General features: G+C 43.3%; 1 non-coding gene across 1 annotated transcript; it reads right to left on the minus strand.

Annotated features, from left to right (window-relative positions):
• Nucleotides 1-9,735: 9,735 nt before the first annotated feature.
• LOC114817620 lies at nucleotides 9,736-9,873 on the minus strand. The gene has a single exon (XR_003765481.1). It is a non-coding gene; the product is annotated as a small nucleolar RNA SNORA7 (small nucleolar RNA).
• Nucleotides 9,874-14,822: the final 4,949 nt, after the last annotated feature.

Below are 14,822 nucleotides of genomic sequence, written 5' to 3' on the forward strand. Positions count from 1 at the left end.
CCTCCCCTTTCCCCCCCTCCCCCCGGACCTCTTCCTCCCCAGCTTCACTGTAGCTTTCCGTCATCTGAAAAAAATACAGAAAAAGATCCGGGGCATCCCCAGTTGGCAGCATTCAATCAAAGGGGTGGGATGATGAGCTGTGCCTGGGAGAGGCTGCAACTATGCCTCTGGAATGAGGGAGAGGGGCTGGAGGAATGTCTCCATTTGGCCATCCATCAACTTGGGATCGCTTTAGTAACAATGGACTGAGTTAAGTCCAGGAGGGAATGTGTCTTTTCATTGCTAACAGGAGTTCTACAGCTATCTGCTTATCCGGTGCTTTGGAAATTACACTGGCACTGATCCAAGTTACTTGGGAGGGACCAGTGCCTACTATAATTTCAATTGTTCTATGGGAATATTTTGATAAATAGCTCCTTTGGGCGCCCAATAATCTCAGGGACCCAAATTTCAATTGTTCTATGGGAATAGTTTGATAAATAGCTCCTTTGGGCACCCAATAATCTCAGGGACCCAAAAGTGAATTTTTGGCCAGGACTGAGTCACTTAGCTAAGACAGATGTCACCTTCTCTAAATAAATAAAATAAGAGCAAATTTGGTTTGAAGGGGAATGTGTGATCAGGTTCAGACGAGGGGACAGGAGATATCTCACCAGCAGAAAAATCAAGAAGTTATCTGGAATCAATCTCGCTAGAAGGGAAATTTTTCATTTCACAAGCTGTACAATGGGACTCATGATGAAATCTATCAAGTCTCAAAACTAGAGTCCTCAAATAAATCATTTGCCACGGTACATGATATTAACAGTGTTTGTGTTAATAAGCTTGTGTTAGTGGTATTAATAGTGCTTGTGCTAGAGAAATAGCACGTGTAGTGAAATAAAGCACGGGGCTGGAAGTCAGAAGGTCTTGAGTTCTAATCCCGGCTGCCTTTGGACAAGTCACTTAATTTCTCTATGCCTCATTTACCTCATCTGTAAAATGGGGATTGAGACTGTGAGCCCCATGAGGGGCAGAGACTGTGTCCAACCCGATTTGCTCATATCCATCCCAGCGCTTAGTACAGTGCCTAGCACATAGTAAGTGCTTAACGAATTCCACAGTTCCTATTATTATTGTGTAAGATAAGAACTGCATTTACAGGATGGTATCTTCATTGCATAATTAGGAGTCATTCTGTACAGCTAGTTAATTGCTCATTTACGGAAGGAATACTCAAGAATAGCATCTGGTCCTTCGGTTAAGGAGGTGTACCCGACCAAAAGTGATATCCAGAAGAGGCTATATCAATATTGCTGTTCTGGTTTGACAGTGAACGTACTGATGGTGTGACTTTTTATTACTGACCAGTGCAAGTGTGGCTGACAAGAAGAGTGGGTGACTGACAGTCCCTTCTAGAATGTGTGCAGGTAGAGATTTTCTCTTGCTATTCTGTTGGCATTTTGTTGCCTACAGAGCCTGAAACAATTTTTTGATTTTCTTTCTTGGTGTGCCAATTTCCCACAGCTTCTGCTCCAAAGCAGTCATTTCATTTCGAACGGTTGATTGGTCTCCTGTCGCCTTCTGCTGTGTTCCAAATTGCCTGAGATTTTGCTTTGATATGTCTTTAAAGCATTTTTTCTGTTCCCCTGGTTTCATTTCACCATAGAACAACTGGGTTTCCTGCTGCCATCCATTCTCTTCACACCCCTGGCTCAGGTAAACTGTGATATTATGAGTATTCTAGGCCCTCCTTCCCCCTCAGGGTCACACCTGGAGAATTTCCAGTACTCTATCAGCATTTCCATTCCTTGCTTGGGCAGTGGCTAGAGAGTGGAAGGCAATCTGCTACAAGTTAAAACTCCCCTGTGCTGGGCAGCAGTGGCATGGGAGAGAATCGAAGACAGAAACTCAAGTTTACTGTGTGGAAGAAACTAATGGTAAACCTCTTCCATATTTTTTTTCCAAGAAAACTCGATGGTTACACTACCAGAATGAGTGCAGATGGTGGTGGAGCATTCTGGAAGAGATGTGACCAAGGAGTCTCTGTGGGTCAGAGATGACTCGACAGCATAAGAGAAGGCAGGACAAGGCGCTCCTTATTTGTGATCGTGCCTTGCAATTTAATGTTAAGTAAATGGTGTTACTTTAGAGGTTGCTTATGCTGGGTGTGCTAAATCCTGCCTTGAAGACTTGCTTCAAGTCTACAGTTGCCCTCTAGACTCCTCAGTTTGGCCTAGATTCTATCAATTAATCTATGCTTTCTGTGTTTCCCAAAGGAGAGACTGATTTCTTGATTCCATTTTCTCCCTCTTTGCAACATTGGACAGTATGTTACTTACTTTCAGTTCTTAGTGGCTAAAGGAGATACTTGGGTCAAGTATAGTGTTTTCTGGGTGTGGGGTAATTCTGAGATCTTTTTTTATGGTATTTGTAAAGTGCTTACTATGTGTCGTTCACTGTACTGTGTGCTGGGGTAGATACAAGATCATCAGACTGGAAATAGTCAATGTTCCACATGGGGCTCACAGTCTTAATCCCCATTTTACGGATGAGGGAAATGAAAAGTAACTTGCCCAAGGCTACACAGCAGACAAGTGGAGGAGCTGGGATTAAAAGTCAGGTCCTTTTGACTTCCAGACCAATGCTCTATCCACTAGACCACACTGCTTCTGAGTGGGTGATTCAAGCACTTTTGATGATGTGCTCATCCTGTTAAATTGAATGTGTTTCTCAGAGGCTCCAAACCAGATTTGGACACCAGTTTATAGGTTTCCTTTCTGTATCCTTGAGTGTGGCTGCTTAGAATAGGGTGAGCACAGTACTAGCTTATCACTACTTCTCTGACAATAGTAAAACAATCAGAAAGGCCAGCAAATATCAATAGTATTTTGAAGTAATCTTGGGGACCTCTATAAGCATTTTTAAAAATGGTATTTGTTAAGCACTTACTATATGTGAAACATTGTTCTAAGCACTAGAGTAGGTTCAAGTTATGTAGTTCAGTCACAGTCTCTTTTCCGCATGGGGCTCACAGTCTGAACTTCTCAGTGACTCAACTATTTTTAGGGGTTACCAGGACTCAGTCCTACTGATCACATCAAATGGTTCTGGAAGGTTTATAAACACCAGATACACCTCTCCTGTATCTGTCATTCAGCAAAGATATATATGTCCGCTGAATCAGTTCTGCTTTGAAGCAAAACTGTAGTTTTGAAAGGGCTTGAATAAAGAAGTTATTCTATACACAGTAGAACTCACAACTTATATAAAGGAACTTCTAAAAGCATGTATGTACATGGAGAGGGTGTACATTGTTCATGTATTCCATTGGTGAATTATTTTTTGAGTTGTTTTGGCTTATATTTCTAATTTCCAAATCTCTCCTGAAGTGCCCTGGCTTGATTGTTCCATTTTCTAGGAAGACAGGTATAAGTAGGAAATGCCTCTTTCTGGCGCACTTCTTGTGAAAGGGATCTAGTTCACTGAGCATAGGTAGGCAAGGAGAAATTTAGGATTAGGTTACTTGAAAATTGCCTGAAGATGGATGTATTTTCAAGTAATTGAAGGTAAATCATGTGCAAATAGTATGCATTAGTTTTGAAAATGCACTTTTGATTATCCTCCCCCTTTTAATATCCTTGGATGTGGTCTCAGATAGAAACTACCAAATTAATAATGATAATAATAAATACTAGTTAGTATTATTATTATCATATTTGTTTGGTGCTTACTATGTGCCAAGCACGGTACTAAGCTCTGGAGTAGATACAAAATAATCAGGTCCCACCTGGGGTTCACAGTCTAAGTAGGAGGGAGTAGGATTTAACCCCCATTTTACAGATGAAGAAACTGAGACATAGAGAAGTTAAGTGACTTGCCCAAGGTCACACAGCAATCAAGTGACAGAGCTGGGATTAGAAACCAGGTCCTCTTACTCCCAAGCCTAATATGGTCTTTCCACTAGGCCACGCTGCTTCCCTAAATGAATTCTAAATGAAAGGCCACATGACCAATTAAAGGCTCCTGGGGTATGGTCACATCACCATCATCTAATATTCATCATTTTGAGGGTTAGGAAAATTTCTTAGTCGAAATAATCTCTAATGTCCGTGTCTCTATTCCTCCCGCCATCCTTAAATGGTAATACAAGCTTGTTCAAAATGGGCACATGTGGAAAGTTCAAGATCAGGTATAGACTGTGAATTTTAGAGAAGTCAATGATTAAACCCAGGTTCCTTCTTCTGGTTCTGACTTTCACATGAGTTTCCAGGGAATGGGGCTTGCTCAGGCTAGGAAATGGCCAACTCCTCCTGTCAAGGTATGATATGGAGGTTGTGGCATTACCACACAGACTGACAACGTAGTTCTCCTCCCTCACCAAGCAAACAAGGACCAGGTAGCAGTAAGGTGCTTCCTAAGCCAAAACCATAGTAGGGCCTTGAGAAGGTACAAGACTGAAAGAAGTTTCAGTAAAATTGTACTGAAAATGGAAAAAAAATAGGAAGCAGCATGGCCTAGTGGATAAAGCACAGTTCTGGGAGTTGGAAGGAACTGAGTTCTAATCCCAGCTCTGTCACTTGTCTGCTGTGTGGCCTGGGGCAAGCCACCTAACTTGTCTGTGCCTCAGTGGGGACTAAGACTGCGAGCCCCACTTGGGACAGGAACATTGTCCAAACTGATGACTCTCTATCTACCCCAGTGCCTATATAGTGCCTGGCACATAGTAAGTCCTGAACAAATACCATAAAAAAATTAAGTCCTGATGAAAGCCTCAGGGGGTGACAGCTCCACTTGTCCTCTGTAGACTGTAAGCTTGTTATGTGCAGGGAATTTGTCTTACTAGTTCTGTTGTATCCTCCCAAGGGCTTAGTACAGTGCTCTGCAAATAGAAAGCACTAGATAAGTACCACTGATGGATTGATCTGTGATCCTAGACAAGTCACATTCTCTGAGTCTGCTGTTCCATTTGTAAAATGGTAATGAGAGTAGACAAGCATAGTGCCCTAAATCTGGAGGTGTGTTGGTAAGAACTGCCATTGTCTGTCAATCAGCCAGTAGTATTTATTAAGGATTTTCAATGCCCAAAGCTGTGGACTAAGCACTGGGATGATTATAATTGTGGTATTTATTGAAGTGCTTAGTATGTTGTGCTCATTGCTGGGTAAATGCAAGATATTCAGGGCCAAATCAGACCCTGTCCCATATGGTGTTCACAGTCTAAGTAGGAGGGAGAGGAGGAATTGAATCTCCATTTTACAGATGAGGAAACTGAGGCACAGAGAAGTTAAGCCACTTGCCCAACTTGACTTTACTGTGAGAAGACCTTGAAAGGGCTGATCACTAGATCCCACAGCAGGTAGGTGGTGGAGCCTGTATTAGAACCCAGGTCTCATGGGTGTTCTTTCCACTAAGCCACACCAATACTTGGACATCGATTCAGGTTCGCTGGTCCGCCTGGGACTCACCAGGCTCCCTCGGGGTCGATCTCTCAGGAGCTTGATGTGTATGGATCATCTTTTCTCTTGTAGTTTAAATGTCCTTCTTGCCCCACAGTCCAGTTTCTTCCCTGTAAACTCCTTGTGGGCAGGGAACCTGCCTCCCGGCTCTATTAATATTATACTCTCTCAAGCGCTTAGTAAATGCTCAATAAATTCAATTGAATTAATTATTGACAGTTTAAGTTCAAATCCTGGGCTGGTGGCCCCAACTAATTTTCTGAGCAAGCCAAGATCCAGCTTGCTTCTGTAACCCTCCTTGGTATGTCTACCCTGGGAGTTTCTTCAAAACCCATCCCTTGACTTCTGTGAGCTTTTGATCTGCTTACCGGGCAACTTGACTTTACTGTGAGAAGACAGTGAAAAGGCTGATCACAAGGAGGAGCTGAAACACCACTAAATGAAGACAGTCTTGCTGCTTAGTCAATTTTAGAGGAGCATGGTAATGAAGTCCATCATCTTTCTTCTCAAGACTACTTGGATTAAGTTCATCTCTGCTTTTCGAAAAGCTATCAGTGAACCAAAGGGTTAGAATGCAGTGCATGTGACTGTAGAACCTCTGTCAAAAATCCTCCATCTGCAGCCATCAACAGTGACTCTTTTAATCAGCTGTATGGGATACTGAATGATTTCTGAGGACTGAGGCTAGCACCTTCAATGTACAGGGTCTTGCTTTGTGGAATAACAGCTATTACTGTCTCCTTGGAGGATGTTATCATCCTGTGCTCCATTAATTCCTCCTAACTCATTTTAGTTTAGGGGATGGGAGGATATGTTGTAGAGAAGCAGTGTGGTCTAGTTGAAAGAGCACAGGCCAGGGAGTTGGAGAATCTGGGGTCTAATTATGATTCCACCACTTACCTGCTGTTTGAGTTTGGCCAACTCACTTGGCTTCTCTGTGCCTCAGTTTCCTCATCTATAAAATGGGGATTCAATACCTGTTTTCCCTCCTACTTAGACTGTGAAGCCCCATGAGGTTTCTGATCATCTTGTACCCACCCCAGAATTTAGTACAGAGCTTGGCACATGGTAAGCACTAAACAAATGTCACTATTATTATTTAAGCATGACTTTTTTTACTTCTCTCAAAAGTTTGATATTAGGTGAAAAGCCCATTATTACAGCTGGCAGAATCAGAAGGAAAATTTTCATGGCTTGTCCCAGCACTTGTTTTCAATTTCACCCTAAGTAAACAGCCCACAGACCTATATTTTGGGAAAGGATATTAACTAAAAGGTACACCATTGCATCCTTTCAATCATGATTTATAAGTACATACCCTCCCTCACCGGGGCATCACTTTTCTTCGATAGAATGCCAAGTAAGAATTTTTGCATTTTTCCTTCAGCAAATTCTTCTGATGCTCTCTTCGTAAGGCATCAGATTCTTTAGGCATTATCAGCCCAGTGATTTTCATCTGAGACTTTTCCATTAAGTCATTGATTGGGGTGTTGGAATGGGGGGTACTGGGGGAAGAAGAGGAGGTAATAGAGCCCCCAGTTCAGTTGGCCAGATAAGAAAGAGGTGTCCAGGATTTCCTTTTCAAGAATGCAATGTTTTACCCACTGGCCCTGGTTCAAAGTGCCCAGAAAAATATTGGGGTTTTGGTTTAGCTTTTTTATTTTTCCTTTGCTCCAAAATCCCCATAAGAATATGCCACTGGTATTATTAATGAGGACTGTTTATGTTTTGTATAGTAATGAGCATAGCTGGCTTTCAGTAAATAAAATCCATCCCAAAAGGTCTCAGACAAGCGTAAAAGGGGGGAAAAATTCTTATGATGGCTAGTTTCTTTCTGAGAAGAAGATAAGGAAGATCCCTCAGAAGCAAATAATTTTTCCTTGCCCACACCCTGGGGAACATACAGGGGAGATTTACATACTCTTCTCTGCTTTCCCAGCAGCTGTTAAAATAACCAGATGTTCATCCCCTTGCCCCAGCAAGATGTTATATCTCTTTCTGACTTGTTTATCTTCCTGTCATCTATGGTAGCTTCCTTCATTCTTGGATTGGATATTAAAACCACTGAGGCTAGCTGGAGCATATTGGCATGTTATGATAAGCTTCCTAAAGATATGATGAAGAGGGCGTGAACCCGAGGCTGATAGAGAAAAGTGCTTAGTGTGGGAGTCCAACAAGAGTGGGAAAGGGAAATTCAGCTTGCACATATGGAGAAATCCTCTTCCTGGCTGACTGGATAAAAGTAGATACTCAAGAGTCTTGGAAGTTCATCACTTAAGGTCATCTCAAGCCTGAACTCCCCCCCCCCCCCTACACAAATGGAACCCATCCTGTGGTCCCCACCGCACCTACTCATATTCAGAAAGATCAGATGTTTTATGATGTGCCTGAAGGCTGATACAATCAGTGAGAAGCAGCAAGGGGTTTTCTTTTTGGAAGTGCATTAATGTTTTCAAGTTCCAAGGAACCACTGGGCTAATAAAATGTCCAAGCATAATCAACGGAATCCTTGAGACTGGCATGAAGGCATTGCCTGAAAGGGGCCTGATAAGCCCTCACATCCCAGGTTAGTTCCGGCCTGACTTGTCCAACCCTAGAGAATCCCATGGATTTGAGAGACAGAAATGACCCACTTTGGGCTGTCACTCTTTATTGCTGTATCATACTTCCCCAAGTTCTTAGTACAGGGACCCTACCTGGGGAGGGAAGAGTGGACCCTGGCCTGGAATAGTTTCCCATTTGGAGACTCCCCCACTCCCCCATTAAATGTAGGAGGGGAAAAGGGGATGAATGGAACCTACCTCCCTGGGACTGTCATGAAGTCTTCACAATTGATCAATCAATTGGATTTTTTGAGAGCCGACCGTGTGCAGAGTACTACACTAGGCTCTTGGGAGAGTACAGTAGAATTAGTAGACATGATCCCGATTTCTTCTGATACCCTCCAAAAAAGTAATGTATTAGCATATCGTTCATTCCAGGACTGTGCTGGGAGAATAGCATAACTCAAACCTCAGAAGGATAAGTTAAAATCTCCTCTTGAATTCCAATTGTTTTAGCATGATTCAGGCACATTCCTTATTTGAAAATTTTTCACTCTTGCTGGCAAAAATAATTTACATAGAGAAACAACCTCAGTGATCAGTGATAAGCAGATATACAACCTTACCATCAATTCTGATCTTTCCTATGACGGAGTTAGAGAAATAGGAACGATCGGAATGATAATGGCATTTTTTAAGTGCTTACTATGTGCCAAGCACTGTACTAAGTATTGGGTAGATAAGAAATAATTAAGTTGGGCACAGTCCCTATCCCACATAGGGCTCAGAGTCTAAGTAGGAGGGGGAAGAAATTCAATTCCTGTTCTCTCTCCTACTTAGACTTTGAGTCCCATGTGGGACCTGATGATCTTGTATCTACCCTAGCACTGAACACAGTGCTTAGCAGATAGTAAGTGCTTAATTTACTACAGTGAAGGAGGGGGACCAACACAATGTCTGAGAGATTTCGTTTTGACTTCACTCATTCATAGGTCTGACTTCAAATGGTATCCCTTATATTCTTACATAATGCTGGGTAAACAAGCTCGTCCTGTAGACTATAAGCTCATGGTGGGCAGGGAATGTGCCTGTTTATTGTTATATTGTATTCTCCCAAGCACTTAGTACAGTGCTTTGCACACAGTAAGTGCTCAATAGATTGAATGAGTGAATGAAAACGTAATTTCTGTTCTCAGATGTTTAGGATCAAACACATATTCACACCTCAAATTATTTGAAATCATTTGGCAACAGATCCCTCTCTGTCAAATAAAAGATCCACCCTGGGGCCTCGTCCTCTCAGAATCCCTCCCCGAGGGCCCACTGAGACTTGAGCAGGGCGAGGTGTTGACAGGAAGGAATAGCATGACCATTACTGGGAACGGCCAGTGTCTACTACAGGGGCAGTGTGTGTTTGGACATCTACTAATTGGAATTACATTCTAAGAACCAGAGAGATGAGAGGAGAGAGCTGGAAAAAGAAAGAGAAAAAGGTCTCCCAGGGACCATAGAAGACGAATCCTTGTTGTTGTTGTTGTCTTATGCTGTTGAGTCGTATCCGACTCAGAGCGACGCCATGGACACATCTCTCCCAGAATGCCCCACTTCCACCTGCAGTCATTCTAGTAGTGTATCCATAGAGTTTTCTTGGTAAAAATACAGAAGTGGTTTACCATTGCCTCCTTCCACACAGTAAATGAGTCTCTTCCCTTGACTCTCTCCCATGCCGCTGCTGCCCAGCACAGGAAAGTTTGACTTGTAGCAGATTGCCTTCCACTCCCTAACCACTGCCCAAGCTAGGAATGGAATGGGTAGGCCTCTGCTTGACTCTCCCTCCTGAGGTCGAGACTGGTAGAGTACTGGAAACTCTCCTGCTACGACCCTGAGAGGAGACTATTCCTACTAAGACTTAAATGGGAGATCACATCTGGCCTAGGAATTGGAAATCAAGCTTCCACTGTAATTTAATGTCTGTCTCTCCCCCATTAGATTGTAAGCTTTTTGATGGCAGGGGTCATGTCTACCAACTCCATTGTATTGTACTCTCCCAAGAACTTAGTACAGTGCTCTGTATACAGTAAGTGCCTAATAAATACCACTGATGGAATGAAAATCACTCTACTGAGATCACAAGGTAGAATTCATCTTTCTGCACACCCCAGACAGGATTCCTTTAATCTTCCATTCATCCCATTTTCCCCTCCTACGTTTAATGTACTTGTGGAGAGGGGCCAAAGCTGAAAATACCTTATATCTGATTAGCAAGAGTCCTGTTGTGAAATGTTTAAAAAAAAAAAATGCGAGCACCAAGCCAGGTAAAGCTAGCTTTGTCGGAACAAGAGAAGAAATGAATTCCTCAGCGGCCTCCCTGTACACACTGAAACTCAAGCCCTGGGATTTCCAGGGTAGGGAAACATCTGTGCTATTCACCATAATGGAGAGATGGGAGATCAGTGTAGCCAACGTAAAGAGCTCTCTTGGGATTTCCGGCTACAGATAAATCTGTAGAATTAGCTGGTGATGGTTAACTGATCAAAACTCCGAAGAAGGCAGGTGTTTTGTGTGGACTGCAATATGAACAATACTGTGCTCCTTAGTTGAATAGCTGAAGTCCCCACGTGGATTCCCGACCCCCTGCCTCAGGAAAGAATAGTGGCATGTGGAGGTCACGCCAGCCCATGCTGGACACCTATTACATGGGTTCAATTGGAAAACATCTGCAGCAAGAATGCACAAAAGCTGGGAATCCCCACCAAGAACCTAACAGTTCCGTTCCCCCCTCACACACACCCCCGATCCAAGACCAGCATTCTGCAGAAAATCATTCATCTGGCAAAAGCGGTTTGGAAATCTCTATGACAGAGGGACTCAAAAATGCCAGATGGTGTCTTCTCACCCTTTGTCTTCCTTCTTGCTTCTCAGATGAATATTGGCATCAATTTTAACAAATTTGGTCATGGATACTGGCTGTGTTCCTTTCTCAACAGTATTTCAGGGGAATAGTGGGCTAGTTGAAACTCTACCTTTGGAGAGCTTAGGCCCACTAATTTATCTAGAGAGCCAACTATGGTTGGCAAAAGCTCCTTGAAAAGCAATTTCAAGCAATTTTGGGTGTATGGATTAATTACCCTCTTACATTTGGACCTCACCTTGTGTCCTAGAGCAATACTAGAGTGTGTATTGATGGCTTAGGGGCTTTTTTTGAGGGAGCCAAGGGAAAGTGTGGAAACTCTACTGGAGGTTTTTAAGAAAAGGGAAGGCAAGCAATCTTTAATCTTCCATTTTCCCCTCCTACATTTAATGTACTTATGGAGAGGGGCCAAGCTGAAAACACCCTATATCTGATTCGCAAGAGTCCTGTTGTGAAATGTTTAAAAAAAAAAAAAGTGAGATATTTTTCGGGCAGTTCTGCCACGAGGCAATTGGGTCACATTTTCATTCCTATGATTTTATGACATTTAAAAGAGAATGAAAAGCATATAATCAAATCAAAAAATCAAAATCAGTAAAACCGAGGGAAGAGAAATGTGGGATCATGGATCAAGTGATAGGTCAGAGCTAGAGAGACAGATTTCGGAGTCATCCTTCTAGACTGTAAGCTCATTGTGAGTAGGGAATGTGCCTACTCCCTACTCTGTTAGTGCCTCACTCTGTTGTATTATAGTCTCCCAAGTGCTTAGTACAGTGCTCTGCACCTAATAAGCATTTAAATACCATTCATTCATTCAATAGTATTTATTGAGTACTTACTATGTGCAGAGCACTGTACTAAGTGCTTGTAATGTACAATTCGGCAACAGATAGAGACAATCCCTGCCCAATGACTGTTGATTGATTGATCTGCATAGAGGTGGCAGCTGAAGCCATGTGAGAGGATGAGCTCCCCTAAAGGGTGGATGCAAAACTAGAAGACTAGGGGACCTAAAATGGATGTCCACAGTAGAACGATGACAGAGGAGCCAGAGAGCAAAAATGACAGTGAGTGGTCAGAGAGGTAGGAGGGAAAACAGGGTAATACTGGATCAGCAAAAACCGAGCCTTGATAGTGTTTGAGTAGGAGGGAGTGGTCCTTGATGTCAAAAGCAGCAAAGCAGGCCTAAAAACTCACAACCATTAGTGGAATATGAAAGAGCATATAGAAGCTGCATGGCCTAGTGGAAAAAATATGGACCTGGGTTCTAATCTCTGCTCTACCAATTGCTTGCTGTGTGACCGTGGATGTCACTTAACTTCTCTGTGCCTCAGTTTACTCAACTGTAAAATGGGAATTAAATCCTTCTCCCTCCTAGTTAGACTGCAAGCCCCATGTGGGAGGGGAACCATGTCCAACCTGATTAACGCGTATGTACCCCGGCACTTAGAACAGTTCTCGACACATAGGAAACAACTACAATAATAATAATAATAATTGCTTTGAACTAATGTTCTGTCCTATTCTACACTCTGTCTACCACAGTGGCAACCAAATAGAGTCCAGAGCGCTTTGACCTATTTTAATGGAGTCCCAGTTATTTCCATGGTGAGATTATTTTGCAATATGTAAGCAAAGCTTTCACCAATCAGTGGTTTCCTCCATGGCCTACATTTGTTTTAATGGCCTAATTCTAATCAATCAATCAATCAATCAATCAATCTTATTTATTGAGCACTACTGTGTGCCGAGCAATGTACTAAGCACTTGGGAGAGTACAACCCAATTAAACAGACACATTCCCTGCCCACAGTGAGTTTACGTTTAGAGGCCAAGCTATATAGTTCATTGTTCCTGGGCAGTCTGTCTCACACTGTCCCATCCAGTCTGTCGTCCTTCCACTCTCCCTCCTTGGGCTCATCTTCTGGCCTAAGAGCAAAATGATGCTAGAGTGGGTGATAATTGAAGCCCCAAAATGCTAATAGTTGAGGACCCATTGCTAGGACAAGGGATTTTTCTCAAAAAGCTCCTCAAGCACTTTCTGGGATTTCATAGTTTAAGGGAGTAAAGTGTCTGTCTGGCCAAGGAGAGCAGAATAACAGTCCCCTCTCATCCCTCCCCTATCCCCTTCCTCTTACCATGTTTGGTTTGGGGGAGACAAGGTGTGGTAGGGATGGCCACCAGAGTACTGATGGTTTGAAATGCAAATTCATCCTCCCCCTATGTACTTGCTCTCCACTTGTTGCTCAACTGGTTTAAATTTAGACCACTAGCCTTACACATATGTTTGCTTTTTCTTTCCTCTGAAATGATCATTTTTTCCAGTGGCCAGTTCGGAATAGTTTTCTTCCCACCAGTGTCAGCTCGGCATGTAGTGGGTGATTGGCGAGACCCAGCGGCACCTGTCTAGTGGATTCTGTGGTTAGGGTGACTGCTGGATATTTTCCAGGATTACTTTCAGGCTGGGGAAGCACTGCTGAATCATAGCCAGACTAACACTTGTTGATCAGATAAACATCTCAGGAGAATTTCCTGTTTGCTGTTGTGGGAGAATAGGGTAGGTACAATTTTCTGTCTTTGCCCCCTGGGCCCTGGGTTGTTAACTCCTCAGCTGCTGGTCTGTCCTTTTGTCCTCTATGTAGGCTACCTTTCCTGCCCTCTCAACTGAGAGGCTCTCAAAGACAGTGTGGATTTAAGGGAGCCCCCGAGGGTGGTGTGGGTAAGTGGATTTAAGGGATCCTCTGCTAAGAACACGTGACTAACTGGATTTAAGGTGGCAGTGGTTTACCTGGAGTTGAGGCGGTTATGATAAAGCTTCCTTAATTTCATGTCTGGGGTAAAAGTGGTGGCTGGGGAATGGCTGGTGTGAAATTGCAAGGTGGAGGTTGAGGGGATGTCAACCCCTTTGGTGGAAAGAGAGATAAGGCTAATAACAAAGTCAGGGTTTGCTTAAGGAACAGTAGAAGAGACAAATAGAATGCCCCCACAACCCCAGGCATACAAAGCCAATCTTAGGACTAGTATGGCAGCCATATTTAGCAAACAAGTGAGTTTCATGACAGTGTCTTGGACTGAGAGGAGAGGGAAGGGGAGAAGGTGACCATCCTGCTTGGAATCAACATTTAGGTAACAAACTGGAGTAACTTGAACTCTAAGTCTGATGCTTGCACTGAAGGTCAACCAGGCTGGGACCTATAAGATGACTGGCAGGCAATCCCAAGGGTCAGGACTAGATGTCCAGATTGGAGGATTCTGGTATTCAGAGTGTGTCCGCCAGGGCCCTTTGACTCTGGAGGACACCACATATCACCCAAAATGGAACCCCAGCTATAGAGAGACCTGAGAGCAGGAGGGGTGAAGGAATAGTAATCTACACCCCCTTAGAACAGGAACCCTGAACAACTGGGAGAAACAGGTTGTATCCACAATCCTTTTGAATAGAAGCAGCATGGCATACTGGAAAGATCTCAAGCCTAGGAATCAAAGGCCCTGGGTTCTAATAAAGGGTCTGCCACTTACCTGGTGTGTGGTCTTGGGCAAGTCACTTCACTTCTTCGTGCCTCATTTCTCTCATTTGCAAAATGGAAATTCAGTAACAGTTCTCCGTCTTAGACTAAGAGCCCCATGTGGGTCCTGATTATATTGTACCTACCCTAGGACTTACAGTGCTTCACATGTAGGAACTTAAATACCACAATTATTATTATTCAGTATGTAAGCCCATTTTGCCCGACGCTGCAGCACATTCAGGGTGGGGACTTAATTCTTTCACATACCAGGACCAACCTCCCTGCCGACCCATAACAGGTGTAACTAGGGGAAGTGGTGAGGCGAAATGACAGAGCACGGGTGTAGGAGCCGGGGGACTCGGGTTTGAGTTTGAGCTGTGCCGCTAACCTTTTGTGGGACCGTGGGTGAGTCATTTAACTT

The sequence above is a fragment of the Ornithorhynchus anatinus genome, chromosome 16, assembly GCF_004115215.2.
Source record: "Ornithorhynchus anatinus isolate Pmale09 chromosome 16, mOrnAna1.pri.v4, whole genome shotgun sequence".
Taxonomy (NCBI): domain Eukaryota; kingdom Metazoa; phylum Chordata; class Mammalia; order Monotremata; family Ornithorhynchidae; genus Ornithorhynchus; species Ornithorhynchus anatinus.